The sequence below is a fragment of the Miscanthus floridulus genome, chromosome 8 (genome assembly GCF_019320115.1).
Source record: "Miscanthus floridulus cultivar M001 chromosome 8, ASM1932011v1, whole genome shotgun sequence".
Classification (NCBI taxonomy): domain Eukaryota; kingdom Viridiplantae; phylum Streptophyta; class Magnoliopsida; order Poales; family Poaceae; genus Miscanthus; species Miscanthus floridulus.
This window is the reverse complement of record NC_089587.1, coordinates 44160474-44174376: the sequence shown is the minus strand read 5'-3', so window position 1 is coordinate 44174376 and position 13903 is coordinate 44160474. Positions and strand designations below refer to the sequence as shown.

Here is a 13903-nt window from a genome sequence, read left to right as displayed (position 1 = left end):
TATTTCTGGAGGTAGCCATTTGACTACCTCCAAAAATACCAATTTACAGTGAAAATAACCCAGAGATGAACTCCTCGTCCACTCCGGAAACCTATTTCGAATGTCTCCGAAAATCTTGTATGTGGTAGTGGTAATATTATTTGCCTAAAAACTCACTTCTAGAGGTATTATCAAGCAACTCTAAAAAAATGCCCATTTTGTAAAGGCAGTTGGTGTTTCCAACTGTCTCTAGAAATTGATTTCTAGGTTGGCCATGTAGCCCACCTCTAAAAATATATGCAGCACAAAAACATCATAAATTTTCCAAATTAATCAGATGAAGAAAAATTTTATGTCAAAGTTGTTGAGCAACAAGACATCTACAAGTTTGTAATTTATAAATTTTTCATTTAAACTTATTCTACTACAAAAATAATTTTAGGAGACAACCAATTTTATTAACAGAGGCGGTCAAAAAAACCCTATGTCGCCAAAAAATACTTCGCTATTTTTAGAGGCGGACAACCGATTTATGAAAACAGACAAATCTTCTGCCTCAGAAAATCAATTAATAGAGGTGGCGCCAAGCCCACCGCCGGCCTACTAACCTCTCCTACCCAAACCGCATGCACAGATGCCACTCCCTTGCTCCCTATCTTCTATCTTGGATCGTGGGACCGAGGGCCGAAGGATGGACCATGGATGGCTAGCACTTGGACACATCGACAAGCGAGAGTGTACATGCGAGAATGATGGCGAACATAGTGTTGACCAAAGTCAAGACAGGGATTGGACCAAGTCAAGACGGGTGAGAAAGCACCTGGTGAATCAGTCGATCAAGGAAGAGTGGGACATGCGTTGACATCGTGGACAAGGTGTAGCAGCTAGGCGACTCCAAGTGGGTTCAGAGGTTTTGGCCTCAAAATCCAGAGCAGCAGGTTTGCCGGTTTGGACCTCAAAACATGGGGTGAGGATCTCAGGTGGTGTTGACGGTAGTTAACAATTATAAATCATCAATAAAACATGTATAATGGCACAATTGTGATAACCAACAAAGGTCTAGGGGTTTAAACTAACAAATTTCACGAGTTTTGGTGAATCTGTATTTTCTGCAGGGTTTATCCAGAAAACCGTCAAGGCGGACCTACACGTCAGAATTAATCATGCTTATCCACCGCAAAACGGGCACCAAAAGGTTCCAGAGGACTCCACACCGAAGCGGGAGCCGAGGGGCTACCATGTGGGGCTGGTCGTCCCCACCTGCAGGCCGCCCGGCCCCTGGGGCCACCCGTCAGCCTCTGCCTTGTTATGTCGGTTCTCCACCGCCTCGTAGGTTGCATCTACGCCGTTCTTTAAGTCGGTTTGATCCAAGGGCTCACGATGGATGCTCCTACCCATATATATCATCCCCTGCCCCCTTCCCTCGGCAGATCCCTAAAACCCTAATTCATATCTTCAGGATCAGAGCCAGCAATCAATATAAGATTAGTCCTCCATAGGATAGTGAGATAGAAAGTGAGGGAAGAGTTTGGAGGAGATGCCGGCTTGTCGGTGCTCTCTCTATGGCTTATACCTTAGTGGATCCAAGTTCTACTTGAACTTGCTTTCGAGATTTCTCTGGTAATCAACTTCTGATTCAAGTAAGTAATTGTTTATATTGTTTATCAGGATCACGGCTCTCTTTTGAGTGCTTTAATCTATAGACGCTCTAGGTTAAAGTATTAATCGTAAGTGTAAGCGTGGTGCTTAGACTTGGGTTAATCGTGGATGCCCCCTGTATTCCGGAAGGTGGTAGATCGCGTGTGTGAAATAAGTTCTATATAGCTTGTACTATATAGCTTTGTTGATCCTTTGTAGTCCACCTCCCGTCTGTAGGCGGACGTATGGCGTGGTTGCGAAGGAAAGCATCCTCTGCTGGTGTCTTTCCCTAATAATGTCCCTAGTTGAATAGTAGAATACATAAGCTTACCCAAGTCAGAACTAGAGAACCTTAGTTATCATCTCTACGCTCCTATTTATCCTAACCTTGTTGCTACCCCTAGTTAAGTTAGACCGTAGTTAGTCTCACATGTTTCCCTGTGGATACGATACTTGGAATACCTCCGGGTGAAAGCTACAGCGGTATCCGTGTGCTTGCGGATTTATCTGTGTGCGTTAAAATATACCAACAGGTGGCATGTGGCATCATCAAAGATCTTGCACCGTGGTGAAGCAACTTCATGAATGGCCAGTGGCCATTCGATGGTTGGAAATCAAATTGGACCATTTCATCGCAGGTGGCTAAGCGGTTCAAGTCTAAACCTAGGGGCACTATTGAAATTGTGTAATAGCGCTATAAATAAGGATAGTGCATGCCCAAGACAACCATTTTTTCCACCTCCATGTTATTTCCTTAGTGTTTAGCCAAGAGCTTTGTGTCTTAGAGAGATTAGGCTAGAGTTGGGTGATTTCCTCTTAGGTTAGTTTCTAATAAAGTGGGCGGATGTTTGGGAGGAGGCTTGCCAGATGTATAGATGAATTCATGGTTTGTTAATCGAACTGCTTGCTGAAATCTCAAGTTCATCCTTTCCCTCCCCCAAATTTCTTTTTTTTGTGATTTTTGTGGTCATTTTGGGGAGATTTTTGTGCTTCTGGTTTGGCTGAATATTTGGCATGTTTTTTGAGTCTTTGGAACCTTGGGACATATATTGATCATGTCTTGAAACCCATCTTGAAAGCTCTTGGTTCCATGCCCCAAAACTCTTTTTGTGAATTTCTTGAAAATCTTTGAGACGAGGTTGTTGAGTTGATTTCTTGTGCTTCCTAGGTGCCATGAGGTCTTGGAAACATGTTTAGAATCTACAAAAGCAGATTCTCCACGAGCACCTCCGTGTCATCCGTTTTAAGGAAATTGCCAAAAAAAACCACTTGAGAGCCTGTTTTTTAATCTATCATCCAAGCTTTGATCTTTTGGAGGTCAAATTTTGTGGACATCTTAAAAACATCCTTAGGTAGGTGTGTCAAAGTTTCAGGTCATTTAAACTTCGTTTGATTGAGTTTTTCCTTTTTTCCTTCCTAGTTCAGTCTGTTGAAAACAGCTCGTGCGGAACTTCCACAACCTGCAGACTAAAAATTGTCTTTTGGAGTTTCTCTAGTGTTTCCTTGACTTGTTCTTGCTTCCACTTGACCATCTGGGATTCTCTAGCATTTCTCTAAGTAATATAGCCTTGCCATGACTACCAGGATTTGAGTTTCATAGAAGGAAAGTGCTTTGGGTTGATTTAGGGATATAGGCCAATTCTTATAAAAGAATTTATATTGGTTCGCACTTATTCCTCTTGTTACCCTCCTGTATCACTTATGCATGCAAAGCAATTGAAATAAGGAATTGTCGAGAAACCCTGTCTTCCCATGAAGCAAGAAAATGGATCATATTTAATAAGTTGCACCTACTTTATTCGTTATTATTTCTTGCCATTCTCTAAAAATCAACATTTTCTGATTTCTAGAGGTGGTTGGAATTTGTCCCACCTCTAGAAATCAATTTTTAGAGGCGGGATGAACTTTAGCCTCCTATCGAAACGGTTTTCTAGAATTTGCTAATTGGACCAAAAATAGCAAAACAAAAATGTTAATCCCAGGAGAGGCTCACCAGCTAGCCCCACACGGTTGTGCGTCCCAAATCACAAGTTTTTTTCACACGTGCGGTTGTGGGGGTTTGAACAAGCGTGATTCTTCCTTAATCACTGTATCTGAAAGTCACTTGTGACTAAGTAGTTGATACACTTTTTTGTATTTATTTTAGTGAATATTGTAATCTATACTTGAGATCCTAAATGAATTTAAACTAAAAAAACTTTGAATAGGAAAGTTTAAGATCTTTTCGAGTAGTACAACTTTGGTTTAGATCATTTCTCCATCTAAGATAATTTGTTTTTTAAAACATTATGAATTTCAAAATCATTAATCTTAAAATAGAATTTTTGGGCCTTAAATGACTTCAAGTGAAAATATTATCAACTACAAAGCTTTGTATCTCTTGAATTACTACAACTTTAGTTTTGGTCGTTTGCCCATCGAGGTAATTTGAAAAATTCAAAAAAATAAATTTCAAAATCTAAACACTTTAAATAGAATTATGGCTCTGATGGATTTTAGATGAAAAGGTAGTCACCCAAAAAGTTGCAGATCTTTCAAGTACTACAAGTTTAGTTTAAATAGTTTCTCCATCTAAGGCCATTCAAAAATTGAAAAAAATAAATATCAAATTATGAAAATTTAAAACATATATAATTTTTGGGTGTTAAATGATTTGAATGAAAATGTCATCAACTGTAGAGTTGTCACTAGTATAGAAATGTTTTTTTAGAGACGCCCCTGGCATTTCTTAACGCAATCACTAAGTATGGAGATAGAATCCATCCTCAGCAATGCATGTTGGCAATACTTAGCAACATGACTAATATTTAGCAATGTCACTAGGTAAGCCTAGATAGTTCCTTAAAAATTTTAGATATTTATCCACGAGCGCACGGAGTTATTATTGTAGCATTTCACCCGAAAGTATTCAGCGTATTGTTATTTATATTTTTCCAAAGGAAGGCATTTATTGATTAAGAGTCTAGTATGGACATGAACTTAAATAATATACTTGCAAGTACACCAATGTTTATAATAGGGGTAAGAACGGTAATTTCAAGATAGCGGACACACATGTGAGCATTCCTCAAAGGATAAAATAAAAAGAAAGGATAAAAGAATAATCCTAACTAGAGCAGGCATGGTCTAGTATAGTCATACAAAAATTAGTTAATGATTATACAAGTTACATAATTAGCTTTAGCACTAAGTGTGAAGTAGGTCGGGATGCCACCGAGTACTGGTCTGCCAGCAACCTCATGTGACAATTTAGACTCATACACCCTAAATGAACGTGGGGGATTACAAGGGACGAACATGGCTGTTACCACCTGCCGCCTACCCCTCAACCATAGAGAAGGACAATGCATTCACCTGTCTCTCCATACCCAAGCACCTCGCTTGCATATGCAGAAACTACCCAAATCAGCCCGAGGCTCCGACCCTACAGATCGATAAGTAAAAGACTTGGACACACCTGACAACATGATGAACCACCACCTCAACTTAGCTCTAATTCTAATTATACAAGTTATACGAGTGGTTAAGCATAAAGTCATGTATGCTACTCTCATGACATACAAACTATAGACAAGTTCATATATCAAGATCATAACACAACAACTATACTCTAGTTCATAAGTATGACTATAATAGTAAGATGACAACATGACCTTGGAAGAACTCATATTTCTGTTCATACCCAACAATCTCTTCTTCCAAGGAGCCAAGCCCTCCAAGGTAGTTTTTCTTTGCTCTAAAACACTACTAAAAGTAAAAAAACTAGAGAGGAGAGTGAAGTGTTGCTCAAGTGAAGTGTGTGTTGTAGAGGGGACTCTACCCCCTATTTATTAAGAGCTATGAGGCGGTGTAGAGGCTATATTTGGCGGGATGCCCGGTCTCCACCGCCTCTACATGGCTCCATGTAACCGCCATATGAAGGAAAGACAGAGCAGCACTGGCAGGGGTGCACCCTGACCGAGCCAGCTCACCACCGCCTTCACGTGGTGGAATCTAGAGTGGGTCTGGACTGGTCCTTGGTTCATACTTTGCCCGGATAACTTGAGTTGATGGGCTTTTCTATTTATTCCTTTGCGCAAATCAGTGTTGGAAAAGTGTCTTTCGGTGTAGCTTCTCCTATGTATTTGTATTTGTGACCTACGAAACAACGATCTCCAAATACATGTGGAACTTGGTCAATAGTAAATGCATCTGTTTAAGATTGCCAATTTCTCCTCTTTTTGTGTCTTAATTGGCATTCCGATTTGATCATAAGGACCGCAAATAAGATCTCCCAAGCTTAACCTTTGCTTGTCCCAAGCAAATAGCTAAGTGATTGGTTGTTGATCAGTAGTTGCTACTATGCCGAATATAATTTATAAGTGTCATGCCTATAACAAAATATTCTTCCGCAATTTAAATAAGTTTGGCATTCTATCCACCCTTTTAACTTAATCTTTATGGGGCTTATTGCTTTTCCAAGTCTTGAGTGGTTGCAAGATAGAACGGTTTTAACAGAACTACCAATCTCCCATTCTTTGATCAACCTTCTATCCGGAGGTTTTATGAGTTTTACAAAATAAATATAAGTCCCTCAAATAATTCACTCAATCGCTCAATGTGTATGATCCTCACCAAAGCATTTGATTGTTTTGCCTTCTTTTCATCCTATCTCTAAAGGCTTTGAGTGGAGTTTTGGGTAGGTATGAAATAAGAGGCATACTTGCATCACGTATATTGTTAAGTCAAAAACTGGATCAAAGGAGATGCAAGTCATACACTTTGATCAAGACGTACAAGTGTGTGGAATAGTTACCTAATCCTAAATATTTTTGTACTCCTTTGATCATGACTTTCTCTCTTTTTGATAATTGCTTTGGAAGTATGGGCTATCTTTATTTTTTTCACCACTTTAGAACCTTCATGTGTTCTATTTTTTCTTTTCTTTTGCTATTTTGAGACCTTCATGTGTCTCTCTCTTTTTTTAGAATAGCCCCATACCTTTTTTGCATATAAAAACTTTGGAGATAAGACTCATGACGAATGGGTGGAGTATTATTTAAGTGGACAACAAACATGTTTTTGCGTAACTCTCAGTGTAAGAGTCAGCATTTTATTTGTGGGTGTATGTGAATCTAGATCATGGGTCACGAGAATCTCAATAAGGGTCACAAACAATTTGACAAAACTCAATGTAATCACAAGTAGCATATGACTAAGGTTTTGAATTTGAACTATGTCATAAGGCCGTGGTAGGAATTCATAATCATTGAGAAACTTTAAGTTTTATCATTTTTAAATGGAAAACTCTAGATGTCAAGTTTCTCTTAGAGCAAAGTCATAGCATATTCTATTTACCATATCATAACTTGCAACAATTTAGAAAATGATCATCCTTTTGCAACTCATAAGTTTCAAGTTTTAGCATGAGACAGTTTTAGCCAACAAACTTAAATCTTAGGGAATACTAAGTTACATCCGAGGCTCAGATGAATTATAGATAGAGTAACTATTCATCATTTCAACAAAAGAGAAACTAAACATTGTTAAATCACATATGAGGGTGAAATAAATATTTTTGGTTGTTTTTATCATATTTAATTTTTTGGAATTTTATTTTTTTACTTTTTGAAATGTGAAAAATAAATAATATGAAAAATAAAAGATACTACTTACCTCTGCGGGGGCCTCCCCCAAGCTAGCTCATCGCCTATGGTCCGAGATTGTGTCCCATGGACCGCCAGTAGACCGCCTACGTGTCGTGCTGTTGCTTCAGCAACGCGTTGATTTGTGCCATCTGTTGCTACTGCTGATGATGCCATTGGGCCGAATCCTGCACGTGAGCATTAGGCGTGGTTTGGATCTCACCAGTGTGGATTTCTAGTCCTCCAAGTCGGGCGTTGACGTCCTCCCACCCTTGACGGTCTAAAACAGACTGTCGTGGATGCACAGGCGGTGGTAGCCCCTTAGAGTCGGATGAGTGATCCGGTCTTGTCCATGCCGCGTTGTCGGCTTCCTACCACCTTGATCCTCTAGCCTCGTGTGGCGGCAGGGTGTAATCCTAGCCTGACCGGTATCCAGGTGTGAACCCCAGTGTCTACTCGGGTGTGTACCATCCCGCATGATGTGCTTGCGGCGTGGCTAGAAAAGGTGATGGTTGTGGCTGCTGTGAACTGTCTGCCTCGTTTCTCGCTCTGCTCCTAGTCAACCTACCAGACAAAGAATTCCTGCATGCTTCCTCTTGTGGAACAATAGTGAAGGTTAGTTGTGGGGACTTATACAAACGGAGTTCCGGATTAGGTAATGGAATCTCATTTGTATACCCCGGAAAGAAATATACAAGTTTGCCAGTGGTATTATACTTCAAATGATGTCCTTGCATTAAGTAGTTCCCATTAATAATAGTGCGTGGGGTCAGAATATAAACTATATCTTGACCCTCCATCGCACCAACACCAATGGCAATACGAGTAACAAGAGATGTGCATGATATGGATGTAGAAAATTTGAACAAGTCTAACTAATGCTTGAATATTTCTTTGACAGAAGCAGTTTTAATCTTCTTGATCATGGCACAGAGTATCTGCACTTCAGCATGGTGGACAAATCTTATATCTTGCCTAGAAAATAAAGTCATGGCAATCCATCGGTGCATGAATCTCAAAGTAGGATGTTGGATATTCATATTGCGAGGTTGAAATTTTCCATCTACATTTTGACCAGAAATTTGGCTCCAAAATTCGTGACGATTAAAACCACTAAGAGCATGATTTAAGTCAATTGAGCATTTTCTCCGGAAGCCTTTGTGTTGACCGAGATCTTTCCAAGTGCAAAAATATTCTACTTCAAACAAATAGAAAGTGATCCCATTGTCAACTTCTTGTAACGAGCATAAAAATTGGATGGCTAGGAAGCGAGATCCTTCCTCCCAAAAGGGATCAACTTCCTCCCATCCAACGACTTTCCAAATGGTGGCGAATTCGACATACCTATTGCTTGGAGAAGTGTGGGGTTGTACATCGGTGTGTGGACGAACTCGTGTTTCTTCATGAGGTTGTATGCCTGCGTCTCCTAGTCTCCTTCCAAGTTGAGGTGGGGAGTGTCATCATCCTCCTCCATTGGTTGCTCTTGATCTTCTTCTTACTCTTCCGTCGGCACGGTTTCTTCGTCTTCATGCATCGGGCTTTCTTCGTGCTTGATGTAGCGCGTGCTTGAGCTTCCATGGGAGCGACTTGAGCTCGACCCCGTGATCTTCTTGATGGCACCGACGATACTTTTCCTAAACCTACCCATGGTGAAAACAACACAACAATAAGCAAAAACTTGGTCGCGGGTTTAGGTTAGCACAAAATTTGAAAGATGAACCCGAGGACTAGCTTGAGCTTGGGATGTTTGCAGAGCTTTCTTGCACTAAAATTTGTTGAAAAATGCTTGAAAAAAACTTGGGAGCAAGTGAGTGAGAGAGTGAAAATGTGAGTGTGAGAGGGGTGCTCCTGGCCACCCTCGGCTTTTATAGCGCCAAGAACCGACACCAGGGGCGCCACCTCAGCGGACAAGAGCCATTGGAGGCAACAGAGCGCGTGCGGCTCTAGGCCTGGTGCGGCCGCACCTAGGGTGGGCCCTCTGCTGCTCCCCTTTGGCTGGTAACAGCCAATGGCTAATTCAAAGCCGTGACCATTGGGATTTTGGCCATACACCCAATGGTCTGCTCGATTTTGATTTTCGAACAAAATTTTATTGAATTTTTAATTTTTATAATATTACAAAAATGATAACTAGTAATAATAAATTATTCTTATTCAGGAAATGATTTTTATAGAATTTTTCTGAGAAGTTTGTTTTGAAGTAAAATTCAAATTTTTAGTTTATAAATATTTATTTTGAATATTTTCTAGATTTAAAGATAACTACCGATTTACCTTCGGTAAGGGCTCGACATTTAGTCCATCGGGCAGGACTTTTCCTCCTTCACTGATCTGTAGCTGCATTAACAAACTCAAAGGAATTCTCGGGTTGCCCCGGGGTTTCCCCGTGTCGTCGACAGAAATAGCAGCAGCTATTTGCAAAATTTGAGTTTCTATCATTTTGTTAAAGCTTAATTGATTTTTGATGGAGGACGATAAACTTTCTATTTTAGAGTGGGTGTTCTCTAGCATTTTATCATTGTACATCAACTTTTTAGTGATATTTTCATTAATTTTAGCTTGGCCCAAAACCAAGTCTTTAAAGGAAGGTTGATTCTACTTATAATTGGAATTGTAGTTCGAATTACCCTGCAAGCAGGACTGGTTGCTCCACCCATTATTACCTTGTGGTTGGTGAAACCCGTTGTTGATGTAGGCAGCTTCTTTGTGGGTTTTGGGGCAGTCATTCCCTGAATGGCCAACATCGCCACAGACCTCACACGTCATATGTGAGTCCAAGGCCTGGACGATGCCCGTCATTGCTTTTTTGTCTTGGGCCTGTTCCTCCCGTCTTTTCATCAAAAGGTCTATTTTTGCGGGTAAGTATATCCGTCTCCTTCACGGTATGCATGCCTTTTTGTGTTTTTCTTTCTTCCCCCAGGTTTGATTTGACACTATTTTGTGGATGACAGTCGTGGCTCCATCAATGGTCAGAGAAAGAAAAGCGCCTCCAGCAACCACGTCGATTTGCCCCCTAGACATAAGTGTTAATCCATCATAAAAATACTAGAGCACTAACCAGTTTTTGATCCCGTGGTGTGGGCATGCTTGGATGTAGTCCTACAACCTCTCCCATGCCTCGAGAATGGATTCCGTGGTGTTTTGCTGGAAGTTCAAAATTCATCCTCTTAGGGCATTGGTTTTGCCCATGGGGAAGAACTTGGCGAGGAACGCCGTGAAACATTTGTCCCATATGTCGATAGCTTTCCATTCCTTGTAGAACCACTATTTCGCCCATCCTGAGAGGGAGATGGGAAACAAGTGGAGCTTGATGCTCGCTGGGGCGATGTCCTTGATGATGATGGTGCCGCATAGCTTGAGGAAGTGTTGGAGATGCGTGTTCGCATCCTCACTTGGCAAACCAGAGAACTGGCTTTCCCGCACCATCGTGATGAGGCCAGTGTAGAGCTCGAAGTTCCCATTCCCAATGTTGACAGCCGGCCCAACGGGCATGTTGGCAACAATAGGGATGGAGTAGTCACGGAGCGTCTTGGCCATAGTTGGAGTAGCGGATGGTGTGGTGGTGACTAGTTCATCTATCGATGGAGTGGCAGAAGAAGAAATGACATGGGACTATTTCTTCCTTAGGAGTGCCTCTGAATCTTCGGTGTAGTTGTTTGACAGATCGAAACTGGCCATATGCTATCCTGTTTTCATCCTCAACAGGAGAAAACAAGCAAAGTTAGCCTACATAAACAATGGCTACCGTACATGCATATTATCATGAACATGTCCTACTAGATTCTTTAATCAATATGCCTTCCCTAGCAACGGCGGCATAAATGCTTGTTGGCATTTCTTAACGCAATCACTAAGTATGGAGATAGAATCATCCTCAACAACGGCGTCGGAAATGCTTGTTAGCAATACTTAGCAACATTACTAATATTTAGCAATGTCACTAGGTAAGCCTTGATAGTTCCTTAACAATTTTAGATATTTATCCATGAGTGCACGGAACTATTATTGTAGCATTTCACCTAGAAGTATTCAGGGTTTCGTTATTTATATTTTTCCAAAGGAAGGCATTTATTGATTAAGAGTCTAGTATGGATATGAACTTGAATAATATACTTGCAAGTGCACCAATGTTTATAACAGGGGTAAGAATGGTGATTTCAAGATAGTGGACACACACGTGAGCATTCCTCAAAGGATAAAATAAAAAGAAAGGATAAAACAATAATCCTAAGTAGAGCAGGCATGGTCTAGTATAGTCATACAAAGATTAATTAATGATCACACAAGTTACATAATTAGCTTTAGCACTAAGTGTGAAGTAGGTCGGGAGGCCACCGAGTACTCGCCTGCCAGCAACCTCATGTGACAATTTAGACTCCAACACCCTAAATGAACGTGGGGGATTACAAAGGACGAACATGGCTGTCACCACCTGCCGCCTACCCCTCAACCGTAGAGAAGGACAATGCATTCACTTGTCTCTCCATACCCAAGCACCTCGCTTGCGTATGCAGAAACTACCAAAATCAACCCGGGACTCTGACCCTATAGATCGACAAGTAAAAGACTTGGGCACACTTGACGGCACGATAAACCACCACCTCAACTTAGCTCTAATTCCAATTATATAAGTTATATGAGTGGTTAAGCATAAAGTCATGCATGCTACTCTCATGACATATAAACTATATACGAGTTCATATATCAAGATCATAACACAACAACTATACTCTAGTTCATAAGTATGACTATAATTGTAAGATGATAACATGACTTTGGAAAAACTCATATTTCTATTCATACCCAACAATCTCTTCTTCCAAGGAGCCAAGCCCTCCAAGGTAGCTTTGCCTTGCTCTAAAACACTACTAAAAGTAAAAAACTAGAGAGGAGAGTGAGGTGTTGCTCAAGTGAAGTGTGTGTTGTAGAGGGGACTTTACCCGCTATTTATACAAAGCTATGAGGTGGTGTAGAGGCTATATTTGGTGGGATGCCCGGTCTCCACCGCCTCTCCATGTTACCGCCATACGAAGGAGCGATAGAGCAGCACTGGCAGAGGTGCACCCTAACCGAGCTAGCTCACCGCCGCCTTCACGTGGTGGACTCTAGAGTGGGTCTAGAATGGTCCTTGGTTCATACTTTGCCCAGATAACTTGAGTTGATGGGCTTTTCTATTTATTCCTCTACGCAAACCAGCGTTGGAAAGCACCTTTTGGAGTAGCTTCTCCCATGTGGAACAACGATCTCCAAATACATGTGGAACTTGGTCAATAGTAAATGCATTTGTGTTTAAGATTACCAATTTCTCCTCTTTTTGTGTCTTAATTGGTGGTCGGATTTGATCGTTAAGGACCGCCAATAGCCCCCCATTTCAATCAAAAGCTGTTCACCTAGCACGCTGCCTCTAACCGTGCCTTGGGGTACTGTAGCTTCGTGACCGCCTCTGAAGATCAAGTTTCAGGGGCGGTTACATTAAGAAAATTGACTCTAGAAATAGGTGTATTTTTAGGTGTGGTTGTGTTAAGAGAACCGCCTCTGAAGATCCATTTTCAGGTGCGATCGTCTTTACAAAACCATCCCTAAATAGGACCTATTTTCAAAGATGGTTTCTTAAGAGAACTGCCCCTGACAATGTATTAACAGAGGCGGTTCTTTTTAGTCAACCGTCACTAAAAATGCCCCCCTAAATACCCCTTCTTCCTCCTCGGGACAGTCTGCTGAGCACCACTGTTCAACTCACATGGAGGGTGAGAAATAGCAAAAATAGAGGGGGAGGTTTTGCCCTTTGAACCTTTGAAGGAGTTGGGTTTGAGAGGTGAGATAGTGGCATCCCTAAACTCTTTTCAAACTTTTACATATTCTTTTCTTTCACTTAGAGATCTAGAGAGAGACATGCATGATGTTAGATTTTTTTATTTTTCCTAGCAATTTAGACTGATTTTTGCTCAACTTACTTTGGCTCACATGAACTCTAGTTAGTTTCTATACTTACTTTATTATTTTTTAAGCTTTAGGTCTAGAATAATATAATATTTGTATAAAAAATAGACATCAATTGCTTCAACATTTATATGAGAATAATACCTTGATGCAAATATACCTTTTATTTTTTAAGGACACATATGGACAGGTCGTGAATGTACACGAAACGAAGACATGAAGCTTCCTTCATACAAGATGTGAATGGTTTTATTGAAGCAGCTAAAAGGCACGCTTTGATTAAGCAGACAAAGGATATATATTGTCCCTGTTTTGACTGTCGGAATCGTATAGTATGCCGAGATCCAAATATGATAAGATCACACTTGGTAAGAAGGGGTTTCATGGAGAACTATGAGATTTGGGATCATCATGGTGAGAGATGTACAGAAGCAGGCAACATGGAAGGTACAGATGTACTAGAAGTAAGGGAAGATGACAATGCCCATCTTGTCATGATGAATGATGGTATAGGAGATGACGTTGCAGGCGGTGGTGGTGGCGAAGGTTGTGGTGGTGTAGAAGGCTATGGTGGGGACGATGATGGTGAAGACAGCAAAGAAGATGAAGAAGAAGACTTCCTGGACGACATGTTGCGTCACATAGAACAAGAATTACTATTGAAAGGGATAGATAACTTAGAGATGGTACGGAAGGCAAGGAAAGAATATTTGTACCCGAAG

General features: G+C 40.8%; 1 non-coding gene across 1 annotated transcript; it reads left to right on the top strand.

Annotated features, from left to right (window-relative positions):
* The first annotated feature begins 10308 nt into the window (after window positions 1-10308).
* Window positions 10309-10415, top strand: LOC136478680 (small nucleolar RNA R71). The gene has a single exon (XR_010764397.1). It is a non-coding gene; the product is annotated as a small nucleolar RNA R71 (small nucleolar RNA).
* The last annotated feature ends 3488 nt before the right edge of the window (window positions 10416-13903 follow it).